This window comes from Sorex fumeus, unplaced genomic scaffold (genome assembly GCF_029834395.1).
Source record: "Sorex fumeus unplaced genomic scaffold, SorFum_2.1 ptg000058l, whole genome shotgun sequence".
NCBI lineage: Eukaryota > Metazoa > Chordata > Mammalia > Eulipotyphla > Soricidae > Sorex > Sorex fumeus.
Genome location: NW_026606115.1, coordinates 12,002,467 through 12,015,295, shown reverse-complemented (window position 1 = coordinate 12,015,295; position 12,829 = coordinate 12,002,467).

The window sequence follows — 12,829 nt, the reverse complement described above, 5'->3', positions numbered from 1 at the left end:
ACTCTTGAATGAGGAATTCAAATCAGTTCTCCACACAATGGTTCTGGAACTAAGGCAATGTCGGGAAGAAAAATTCAACCAACTAAAAGATTAACTGATCCAGAGTATCAAAGAGTCCATTTAAGTAGAATTGATGAACTTCAAAACTACAATAGCAATTTACTGCAACAGAATTCAATGTGAAGAATAATATATTAGTGATTTTGAAGACAAAATACTAGTCATGACCAATAATGAAGAGAAAAATGAAAAGTTAATGAAGGGAAGAGAATGTAATATTCTTGATAGATAATAATGAGAGAAATATTTTTCAAATAATAAGAATACAAGAGGAAGAAATAGGTAGAGGAAGAAGAGCTAGTCAAAATAATAACTGAGAACTTTCCTGACATCTTGAGAGAAGCTCCTGCATAGATTTAAGAAGTTCAACGAGTGCCAAACTAAATAAACTTAAACGAAAGAACACTAAGACATATAGTAATCAAAATGGTAAAATCAGAAGCTAAATGACATCAGAATTGCAACAGAATTTGCATATGGCACCTTACAAGTCAGGAAAGAGTGGAATGACATATTCAAAGAACTACCCGCACAAACCTTTCTGCATAGAGTTCCACTACCATGGAAAGCTCTGATTTAGAATTGAGAGATAGATAACAACCTTTTCAGACAAGCAAGAGCTATCAACATTTGCAACAAATAAATCAATCCTGCAAGAATTACTGAAAGGACATGTTGGTATCTTCTCTTGGGCTCTGTTCAGCCCACTCAGGTCGTCCAGAAAGGGACCACCTTTAAGAGTCCTGAGGACAGGGCCCAGCTTCCCTCCTGCAGAGAAGGATCCAAGGGAAAAGAGAAATCCTATGCCACTGCCTCCACAACAACTGAGAAATGAGAAATGAGCACAAGAGCATGCTGGGGATCCTGTCAAACAGTTCCGATTGATTGAACAAATAGCGAAGCTTATGTAGGCAGGCAGTCATGTAGTCATAGTGGTTAGAACAAACATGTGTTTCATATAAGTTCTATAGATAAGATTACTGCACTACTCTGTCCTCCCGTTATTCATCAATTTGCTCGAGTGGGCACCAGTAACGTCTCCATTGTGAATTTGTTGTTTACTGTTTTTGGCATATTGAATATGCCATGGGAAGCTTGCCAGGCTCTGCCGTGCAGGCAGGATATTCTCAGTAGCTTGCCGGGCTCTCCAAGAAGGACAGAAGAATTGAACCTGGGTTGGCTGCATGCAACACAAACACCCTACCTGCTGTGCTATCGCTCCAGTCCAGATAGGATTGCATTGTTTCATTATAGTTTTATAGATAGGGTTATATTATTCCTTTGATCATAATGGATAGGCTGTCACCTGCACATCTACCGGACACATCCTGTCCCAGGGTCCTGTGCATTGACCTTTGGTAGTAAATATACATTGCAACAGGCTTCCCAAATGGTCTGGGAACATCCGCCTGGCCAAGTCCACGGATTAGTGTTGCACCTTAAACAGACCAAAAGTGCCTTTACTCCCAACAAGGACACATAAAAATATAGGCTTTTGCAATAAAAAGGACTAGATCACATACATATACACACACAAATGGCAACACAGCCCTTTATGTCAGCAATCTCTCTGAATTTCAATGAATTAAACTCTTAAAGGCATAGACTAGCTGGACGGATCAGGACAGAAAACCCATCAATTTTCTGCATACAAGAAACACACCTAAACTTTCAGGATAAAAAATAAATAAATAAATAAACTTTCAGGATAAATACAGACTTAGAGTGAGAATGGGAAAGAAACATAGAAGTCAATGGAACACAAAAAAAGCTGAGACAGCAATACTTACATCAGTTCAAATTCTGTTCATTGTAAAGAAAGCAATTAGAGACAAGGATGGACCCTACTTATTGGTTGAGGGAACAATAGTTCAAGAAATACAGTCATCAACATCTACACACCAAATGAAGGCACAGCAAAGTTCATAAAGTTTCAGTTAACAACCCTTATAAACACATAGATGGAAGCATAGTAGTAGTTGGGGACTTCAACACACCACTTCCGTCACTAGACATATCAACTAGACAGAATATCAATAAGGAGACTGTCACTGTCACTGTCCTCCCATTGTTCATCACTTGGCTCGAGCGGGCCCAGTAACATTGTGAGACTTGCTACCATGTTTGGCATGCCATGTTTGGCATGTCATAGGTAGCTTGCCAGGTTTTGCCATGTGGGTGAGATACTCATGGTACCTTGCTGGGCTCTACGAGAGGGGAGGAGGAATTGAACTCGGGATGGCCATGTCTGCCAGGTGCAAGGCAAATGCCCTATCCACTTTGCAATCCTCCAGCCCAATAAAGAGACAAGAACCCTAACTGAGGATCTGAAAGGATCATGAATATTGGACACATACAGAATCTCTACCTTCCCACAAACAAGAATATACATAATTCTCCAATGCACACAGAACATTTTCCAGGATAGATCATATATGAGGGCTTAACTCAAAGATACATAAATCTACAAACATAGAAATTAAATAATACTGTCTTCTAAAACAACAATGCCATGAAAGCAGAAATTAACCACAAAACGATGATGGGGGAAAACTTCCAAAACTTGAAAGCAGAAAAAAACATGATAAACAATAATTGAATCAAAGAGAAAATTAAGGAAGAAATAAAAAGTTTTCTTCAAACTAATGAGAATGAAGACATGAGCTACAAGTATATATGGGATACAGTGAAAACTGAACTAAGGTGGATGTTCATAGCAGTGCTAGGCTACAGTAAGAAAGAAGAAAAAACTCAAGTCAACAACCTAAACACACATCTCAAAAATCTGGAGAAGGAACAACAAGCAAATCCAAACAGTAGCAGAAGCAGGAAAATAATGTAAACTAGAGAAGAAATCAACAACATAAAAATAAGAAAGCAATTCCAAGAATCAATGAAACCAGGAGCTGGTTCTTCGAAAAAATAATAATACAAATAAACCTTTATCTAGATTCAAGAGAAAAAAGGAAAAAGTTCAAATAAATTAAATTAGAGATGAAAAGGGAGAAATTACAATAGATACTTCAGAAATTCAAAATACAGTGAGAAGTTACTATGAACAATGTTATGCTGTTAAGCTGGAGAACCTAGAAGAAATGTATAGATTCTTAGAGCAATATAATCTCTCAAAGCTGAAAGAGGAGAAAAGAGAAAGCATCAAAAGGCCTATAACAACTAAGGACATTGAAAGAGTAATTAAGAATCAACCACAAAACAACCCAAAATCCATTTTGGACTTAGAATGGTTCACTGGTGTATTGTACCAAACATTCAAATACTTACTGCTATACTCCTCAAGTTCTTCAGAAATATGAAAAAGATGTCAATTCCTCCAAGCCCTATACATGAAACTAGCATTACACTAATACCTGAAGGAGACAGAAACTATACTAGAAAAGAAAATTTCAAACTAACCTTCCTGATCAATATCAATGCAAAAATTCTTAGCAAAATCCTAGCTAACAGAATCCAACAACATATCAAAAAATTGTATAACCTGCTCAAGTTAGATTCATCCCAGGGATGCAAGATTGTTTCAACATACACAAAGCAATCAACATAATACAACAAATAAATAAAAGAAAAGAGAAAACTCATATGGTCATATCAATTGATGTAGAGAGATTCCATGACAAGCCTATAATTTGTTGATGACAAGATCCAATGACAAAAGCCTATTGATAAGTTCCAACATCCATTCATAATAAGAACCCTTAGTGAAATAGGGATGGAAGGAACCTTTCTCAAATTGTCATGGTCATCTATAACAAATCCACAGCCAATATTGTCCTTAATGATGGAAAACTGAAAGGATTCTCTTTGAGATCAAGATAAGACAAAGGTGTCTACTCTCTACAGTTCTACTCAACGTAGTATTAAAATCATAGTATTAGTATCAGGCAAAAAAATCAAAGGTGATTCATCCAGGTCCCTGACTGGCAGCAGAGCCCCTTCCTGGGGCTGTGCATCTAACTAGATACCCCGAGAACGGCTGGTTTTCACCCTTGGTCTGCAGGGGACGGGAATTGAGGCACATCTCGTGAAAGCAAAGCTGAACCATTCCGGGCACCCTCTCTTCATTCATCCAGGTCCCTGCCCAGTGGCAGGGCCCCTCCCGGAGGCTGTGCATCTTAACTAGATCCCCCGAGAACGGCTGGTTTTCACCCTTGTTCTGCGGGGGACAGGAATTGAGGCACACTGCACGAAAGCAAAGCTGAACCATTCTGGGCACCCTCTCCTCATTCATCCAGGTCTCCGCCCGGCAGCAGGGCCCCTTCCTGGTGCTGTGGCTGCGTTACGGGCCACACGTTATTCTTTCTGTACATATTCTATAGGAACCATAAGTTACCCTCTTAGATGGAACTTTTACTAGGTTAGTTTAACCACCAGAAACACATTAGCCAATAATACATTAATCCAACTTCAATTCATTCTGCATCTCAAGAAGAATAGTAACAGTGAGTGTGAAGGTCTAAATCACACAGGTCACAATGGTAAAGCAACGCAGAAGTCCACCAAGTTTACTTATTGAAGAGGCTAGCCCAAAAGACACCAAGAGTAATGAAGTGCTAGTTAACCTCTCTAAAAAGGAATTTAGAAGGGAGCTACTGAGGATGCTCAGGAAGCTAAAAGATACAATGGAAAGCAATGCCAATAAAAGACAAGAGGACTTGAAGGTAAAAATGAAGAAAATTCAAACAAAATTAGAAACGGAAATGTCAGACCTGAAAAACCTGGTAGGAGAATTAAAAAACTCAGTGGAAGGCCTCAGCAACAGAGTAACAGCTGCTGATGACAGAATCAGTGAGCTTGAAGATGAAGTCAAGAGACTCTCCAGAAATGAGCAGAAAATGGAAAAGAGACTCAAAATTTGGGAACAGATGGCAAGAGAAGATTCTGATGAAGCCAAGAGGAGTAACATAAGAATTATTGGAGTCACAGAGGGACAGGAAGAAAACCCTGATGAAGAAGAAACTGTCAAAGACTTCATTGCTACGACATTTCCAGAACTGAAGAAAACATGTGACCACATTCAGGAGGCCCAAAGGGTACCAGCTAGAAGAAATCCATATAAAAGTACCCCAAGACACATCCTACTATCTTAAACTAAGAAGTTTCTGCACCTCAAAAGAAACAGTGACCAAAATTCAAAGACAGTCTACAGAATGGGAAAGGATATTCTCCGAATACACATCTGACAAGGGGTTGATCACTTAATCATTTAACCACTTAACTTCCCGTTAGTCGTAGATTTGCTCGAGCGGGCACCAGTAACGTCTCCATTTGTCCCTGTCGCGTGCTAGTGTAGCCCAATGACATCTGTTCGCTCTGGGATCATGAAGAGCCTCAAACCGATCATTCATGATCGTCACGAAAAATTCTGACCATCTGGTAGGTGGGCGGCCACGTGGTCTTTTGACATCCCGTGGAATCCAGTCAGTAACAGCTCTAGTCCAGTGGTCGTCTTTAAATCTCATTACGTGACCAGCCCATCTGATTTTTGACACCTTGGCAAATGAGTCAGCGGCCCTGATTCTTGATCGTCTACGGATGTCGGAACTCTGGATTTTTTCTCTCATTTGAGTGAAACGTGATATTCCAAGCATAACTCTTTCTATTCTTCTTTGGGAGACCTGAATAGCGTTCTCATCTTGTTTGCGTAGGGCCCAGGTCTCTGAGGCATATGTTAATGCAGGAAGAACAGTGGAATCAAAGAGATGTGCCTGGAGCCGGCGGTTCTTCATCCTCTTAGCTATTTCTTCGACGTTCTTGAAGGCGTTCCAAGCCGCTCTCTTCCTCCTGTGCAGCTCGGGTGCCAGGTCATTTGTCATGTTGACCTCTCGACCTAGGTACATATAGCTGTTGCATTCAGAGATGGTCGTTCCGTTGAGAGTGAATGGGGCGTCAGGAACGAGGCTGTTTCTCATAAACATTGTCTTCATAAGATTCAGCTGTAGTCCTACCTTTCCACACTCACGGTCAAAGTCGGCCAGCATTTGTGCCGCTTGGCTGATGTTTGGTGTTATTAAAACAATGTCATCAGCAAAGCGGTGGTGGTGTAATTGCCGACCATCTATCTTCACTCCCATTCCTTCCCATTCCAGTCGTCGCATGATGTTCTCGAGGGTGGCACTGAAGAGTTTCGGTGAAATGGTATCACCCTGCCGAACCCCTCTCCTGACATCAACGATCACTTTGTAGAATGGTGAGATCCTGGTAGTGAATCCGCAATACAGCTCATGGAGGAGCTTGATGTATTGGGCTTGAATGCCCTGAATGGCTAGGGCTTCAATGACCGCTTCTGTCTCAACAGAATCAAAGGCCTTCTTTAAATCAATGAACGTTAAACAGAGCAGCATCTTGAACTCCCGAGAAACCTCAATTAGCTTGGTTATCGTATGGATATGGTCGATGGTGCTGAATCCTTTGCGAAACCCGGCTTGCTCGCATGGTTGTCCTTCATCTAGTGTTCTGCCAATCCTATTTAGGATGACTCGAGTGAACAACTTGTAGATGACAGACAATAGGCAGATCGGGCGATAGTTGCCAATGTCATGGATGTCTCCCTTCTTGAACAGTAGTATGGTCCTGCTGGTTTTTACATTGGGACGGAACCTTGCATTCAGACAGGTAGCGAGTGAAGAGCCGAGCCAGTGTATTGATAAGTACTGATTGTAGGTTCTTCAGGTGTTCAGGTCTGACCTTGTCTGGGCCGGGTGCTTTTTGTTTCTTTACCTACGAAATGGCGTGTCGGATTTCGGAAGGGAGAACGTTGGGAACGACATATCCATCCTGTGGAATTTGGTATGTCGGCAAGTGGACATGGCTATCGAAGAGATTTGAGTAGAAGTCATATATAATCTTCTCCATTGCCATTATGGAGGATGTGATGGATCCATCAGGACGTCGGAGGCAGTCATCTTGGTCTTGTAGTTGGCGAAGGACAGGCGGGCGTAACGAATACTTTTCCCAGTTTCTGCCGCATTTACCAGTACTTCTGCTCTTCTCTCTTTGAGGTCTTCCTTGATCACATCTCTGCACTTCTTTGCGAGCTCGGACATTAGCTTGCGGTTGCCTGAAGCATGCGCCAAACCACGCTGGCGAATTAGCTCAAGAGTTTTCGAAGACAGGCGTTTTTTTGTGGCTATCTTAAACTAAGAAGCTTCTGCACCTCAAAAGAAACAGTGACCAAAATACAAAGACAGTCTACAGAATGGGAAAGGATATTCTCCGAATACACATCTGACATGGGGTGGATGTCAAGGATATACAAAATACTGGTTGAACTCCACAAGAAGAAAACATCCAACCCCATCAAAAAATGGGGCAATGAAATAAACAGAAACTTTCTCAAAGAAGAAATCCGAATGGCAAAAAAGCACATGAGAAAATGCTCTACATCATTAATCATCAGGGAGATGCAGATCAAAACCACAATGAGATACCATCTCACACCTCAGAGACTGGCCCACATTCAAAAGAACAAAAGCAACCAATGCTGGCGTGGATGTAGCGAGAAAGGGACACTCCTTCACTGTTGGTGGGAATGTCGACTGGTTCAGCCCTTCTGGAAAACCGTACGGACGATTCTCAAAAAATTAGAAATTGAGCTCCCATTTGACCCAGCAATAGCACTCCTGGTTATATATCCCAGAGAGGCAAAAATGTATAGTCGAAGTGACATCTGCACTTGTTTGTTCATTGCAGCACTCTTTACAATAGCCAGAAACTGGAAGAAACCTGAATGCTCAAGAACAGATGACTGGTTAAAAAAACTTTGGTACATTTACACAATGGAGTACTATGTAGCTGTTAGAAAAGATGAAGTCATGAAATTTACATACAAGTGGTACAACATGGAAAGTATCATGCTAAGCGAAATGAGTCAGAAAGAGAGGGATAGACATAGAAAGATTTCATTAATCTGGGGGATATAAAGTAACAAAATATGAGATTAATACCCAAGAATAGCTGAGATCAGCACCAGGAGGATTACTCCATAGCTCAGAGGCCAGCCAGGCATTCTAGGGGAAAGGGCAGCTCAGATAGAGAAGGGAGCACCAAATAAAGGGTGTTTGGAGGATCCTCCCTGGAGGGGAGATGCATGTTGAAAGTAGACTATGGACTGAACATGTTTGCCACTCAATGCCTCTTTTGCAGACCACAACACCCAAAAAGAGAGAGTGAACACAAGGGATTGCCCTGCCACAGAGTCAGGGTAGGATGAGGGGGATGGGAATGGGAGGGATATTATCCATGGTGGTGGAAAACGGGCACTGGTGGAGGGATGAGTATTTGATCATTGTATAATCGAAACTTAAGCACAAAAAAATTGTAAATCTACAACTGTACCTCATGGTGTTTCACTAATAATTAAAAAATGGAAAAAAATAAATAAAAGAATGCTATGCTAAAAAAATACCCCAAGACACATCCTGATCAAAATGACCAAAATCTTAGATATAGACAAAATTCTGAAAGCAGCAAGAGTAAAGAAAGAAATTTCCTATAAAGGAGCATCCTTAAGATTCACAGATGATTTGTGTGAGGAAACCCTCATTGCCCCAAAACAGTGGTGCAATATAATGAAAAAAACTGAATGAAATAAATGCCTCACCAAAAATACATTACCCACTGGACTATTATTCATAACAGAAGGAACAACACACAGTTTCACAGACAAACAAAAACTCAGGAACTAAATAGTCTCAAAACCATGGTTACGAGAACAATTAAATGGGCTACTTTAAAACAAGACAGGTCCCTCAAATAAACCAAATTTCAACAGGAAAATGGGGGAAAAAAACCATAACAATAATCTGCCTCAACGTCAATTGGCTAAACGCACCAATTAAAAGAAACAGAGTGGCAGGATGGATTAAAAAATTGAACCCAACATTCTGCTGCCTGCAAGAGACACATCTCAATAGTCAAAGCAAACACAGGCTCAGAGTCAAAGGCTGGAAAACAAATCCTGAAAAACAAATCCTACAGGAAAACAAATCATACAGGCAAATAACTACCATAAAAAGCTGGGGTAGCCATCCTAGTATCAGACCACATTGATTTCAGAGAGAAGAAGGTCACAAGAGACAGTGAAGGCCATTTCTTATTGATCAAGGTATCTGTACAACAGGAAGAACTTACAATAGTAAATTTATAGGCACATAATGAGGGATCAGAAAAGTACTTAAAACAACTACTCATAAACTTGGAGAAAGACATCAATAGCAACACAATACTAGTAGGAAAATTCAACACTGCTTTATCACCTCTTGATAGGTCAACCAGACTCAAGCTTAGCAAGGACATACTTCATCTGAGGGAAACAATGGAAGAAAGGGACTTAGTAGATATATTTAGGACACTTCATCCTCAAAAAGCTGAATACACATTCTTCTCAAGTGTTCATGGAACATTCTCCAAGATAGACCACATGCTGAACCACAAAACATACCTCCATAGAATTAAAAGGATAGAGATTGTATCAAAAATCTTCTCAGACCATAATGCGCTGAAATTAGAAGTAAATTACACACATAAACAGAAAACTAAATCAAACACTTGGAAATTAAACATTTCACTTTTGGACAATGAGTGGCTTGGAAAGGAAATCAAAGAGGAAATCAAAAGATTCCTGGAAATGAACGAAAATGAGGACACGAGTTACCAAAACTTATGTGACACAGCAAAAGCTGTGTTAAGCAGAAAGTTTATAGCTCTATGAGAATTCCTCAGGAAGGAGGAGCGAGCCCGCGTAAGTATCCTAACCTCACAGCTTAAGAGCATGGAGAATGAACAACAAAAGGAGCCCAATCCAAACAGAAGGAAGGAAATAATAAAACTCAGAGCAGAGATTTAAAGAGATAGAAACCCAAAACGCAACCCGAAAGATCAATGAAACCAAGAGCTGGTTCTTCGAGAAAATAAACATGATCTATAAGCCTCTAGCAAAACTCACAAAGAAAGGGAGAGAGAAAGCCCTAATAAACCGAATCAGAAATGAACAGGGGGTCATTACAACAGAAACTACAGAAATTCAAAGGATCCTTAGGGAGTACTTTTGAGAAGCTTTATGCCACGGAACACGAAAACCTCTAGGAAGTGGATAAATTCCTACATTCCTATAGCATCCCAAGGCTGAACCAAGAAGATCTGGAATACCTGAACAGATCTATTGCCATCAAGTAAATTAAAACGGTAATAAAAAGTCTCCCCAAGCACAAAAGTCCTGGCCCAGTTGGATTCACTAGTAAAATCTTCCAAATCTTTAAAGAGGAATTACTCCCAATCCTTTTAAAGCTTTTCCACGAAAATTGAAATATCAAAAACACTTCCAAAGAGTTTCTATGAAGCAAATATCACCATTGTACCAAAAGCAGACAGAGATACCACAAATAAAGAGAATTGCAGGCCAATATCCCAGATGAACATAGATGCAAAGATCCTCAACAAACTATTAGCAAATAAAATCCAACAACTCATGAAAAAGATCATACACCATAACCAAGTGGGATTCATCCCGGGGATGCAAGGGTGGTTTAACATTCGGATGTCAATCAACATAATCCATCATATCAACAAACTAAAAGATAAAAATCATATGATCATATCAATAGATGCAGAGAAAGCATTTGACAAGATCGAGCACACGTTTATGATGAAAACCCTCGCCAAAATGAGTATAGAGGGAACTTTCATCAACATAGTTAAAGTCATCTACCACAAGCCTACAGCGATCATCATCCTCAATGGGAAAAAACTGTTGGTACAGACGTGGCAAGAAAGGGACCCTCCTCCACTGCTGGTGGGAATACTGACTCGTTCACTGCTTTTGGAAAGAGTATGGACGGTTCTCAAAAAATTAGAAATTGAGCCAGAAATACCACTCCTGGGAATATATCCCAGAGAGGCAAAAAACTATAGTAAAAGTGACATCTGCACTTGTTTGTTCATTGCAGCACTGTTTACATTGCCCTTCTGGAAGATGTCATAGATCCATTAGGACGTCAGAGGGCAGTTATCTTGGTCTTGTAGTTGGCGAAGGACAGGCAGGCATTGTGAATTCCATTCCCAGATTCTGTCACATCTGCCAGCTGCTGCTCTTCTCTCTTTGAGGTTTTTATCGCTTCTCTGCATTGATTTGCAATCTCAGACGTTCGCTTGTGGTTGCCTGAGGCTTGCACCAAGCCACATTGATGAATGAGTACGAGAGTTTTCATAGACAGGCATCTTTTTTGTGGCTATCTCTCTCTCGGCATTCCTCCCACAATCAAAAAGGTGCTGAACCATTCGATCGTATTCCTCCTCAATATTGTCAATGACGGCATCTTCCCATGTTGCCGCAATAGTGCCAAAGAGCTCCAAGTTGGTGGTTATTCTGGGAGTTCTCTTCTTAAACTTTGCAGCCCCTTCTCCCCACTCCATGAAGTAGAATTTTGAATGAAGGAGTTGGTGATCCAATCCTGTTTGTAATTTTGGGACACAGTAACATCGGTCAGGCAAAACCGTCAATTGAATATGATGTGTTCAATTTCGTTGTGGAACCATCCACTGGGGGACTCCCATGTTCAATGTTTAGATTCGGCACTTCTGGTACTGTGAGTTACCATGGATGATCTTGGTCAACATGATGAACTCAGACAGTCTCTCACCCTGTTCATTTCATTCTAGGCCATGTGTCCTGATGTGGAGTTCTTCGGCTAATCTTCTCGGTACTATCTTGGCATAAAAATCACTGACAATGATCTTGTAGAAGGTTTGAGCTTCTTTATAGAACTTCTCCAGTTCCATGTAGAACTTCTCAGTTTCTCCTTCATCATAATTGAATGCTGATGCATAGACAACAAAGATAGAAACTGCTGGCAGTGAACCACATGTATTCAGTGTAATCGTCCAATTCAGGTTGTTAGGCATTTGAATGAATCCATGTTTTTGGCTCAGTTCGGGTTGACAAGGACACTGACACCACCGACACCTCTTTTCTTGCATGTTCTGAGGAACTGTTCTCCAGTGTAGAAATCAGTGTGACGTGATTAATGCCTTCTCATCTCATTCAGACCAATAATGTCATACTTGATCTTTCTCACTTGCACCATCAGGTCCTCTATCAATGTATCTGATGCCAAGGTATGTGCATTAAAATACAGACAGTAATTTTTGTCCTTCTTTATTTTCGCAGCCTAGTTAGGCCTTGAGGTTTTATCAGCCTCTCCTACCTGATCCTTGTTAACGCTGCTGTATTGGTGGCTCTTTCAGGGTCAGTGCAATGAGACCCATTATTTACTGGTTTTGGCATATGGAAAATGTCATAGATAGCTTGCCAGGCTCTGCCTTGTGGGAGAAACACTCTCGGTATCTTGCCAGGCTCTCCGAGAGGGATAAAGGCTTTTAGGGGGACCTCTATTCATCCTTGCATGTGTTCCCATGGTTCAAACCATATTTGAACCCCATCAAATATGGTGCAGTATTCTTGTATTAAGTGTTTTATTATGTGTTGCACAGCTGCTTTTGTTCTGGAAAGCGTCCTGGATCATGGTGTCAGCTGGGTATTGGAGGTAGTGGAGGTAGTGAGGTCTGCTGGGCTGCCGGAAGCAGGCAGAGAATCTCTGCTCCCGGGTCCGTTGAGCCTGGATTCCAAGGTCAGAGTATTCCACCTTCCCTTCTCTGTGGGGCTTCACCCGTGAGTGAGTCTCAGCCTGAGGGTTAGGAAAGCGTCCTGGAGCATGGCATCAGCTGGGTAGTGGAGGTAGTGGAGGTAGTGGAGGTC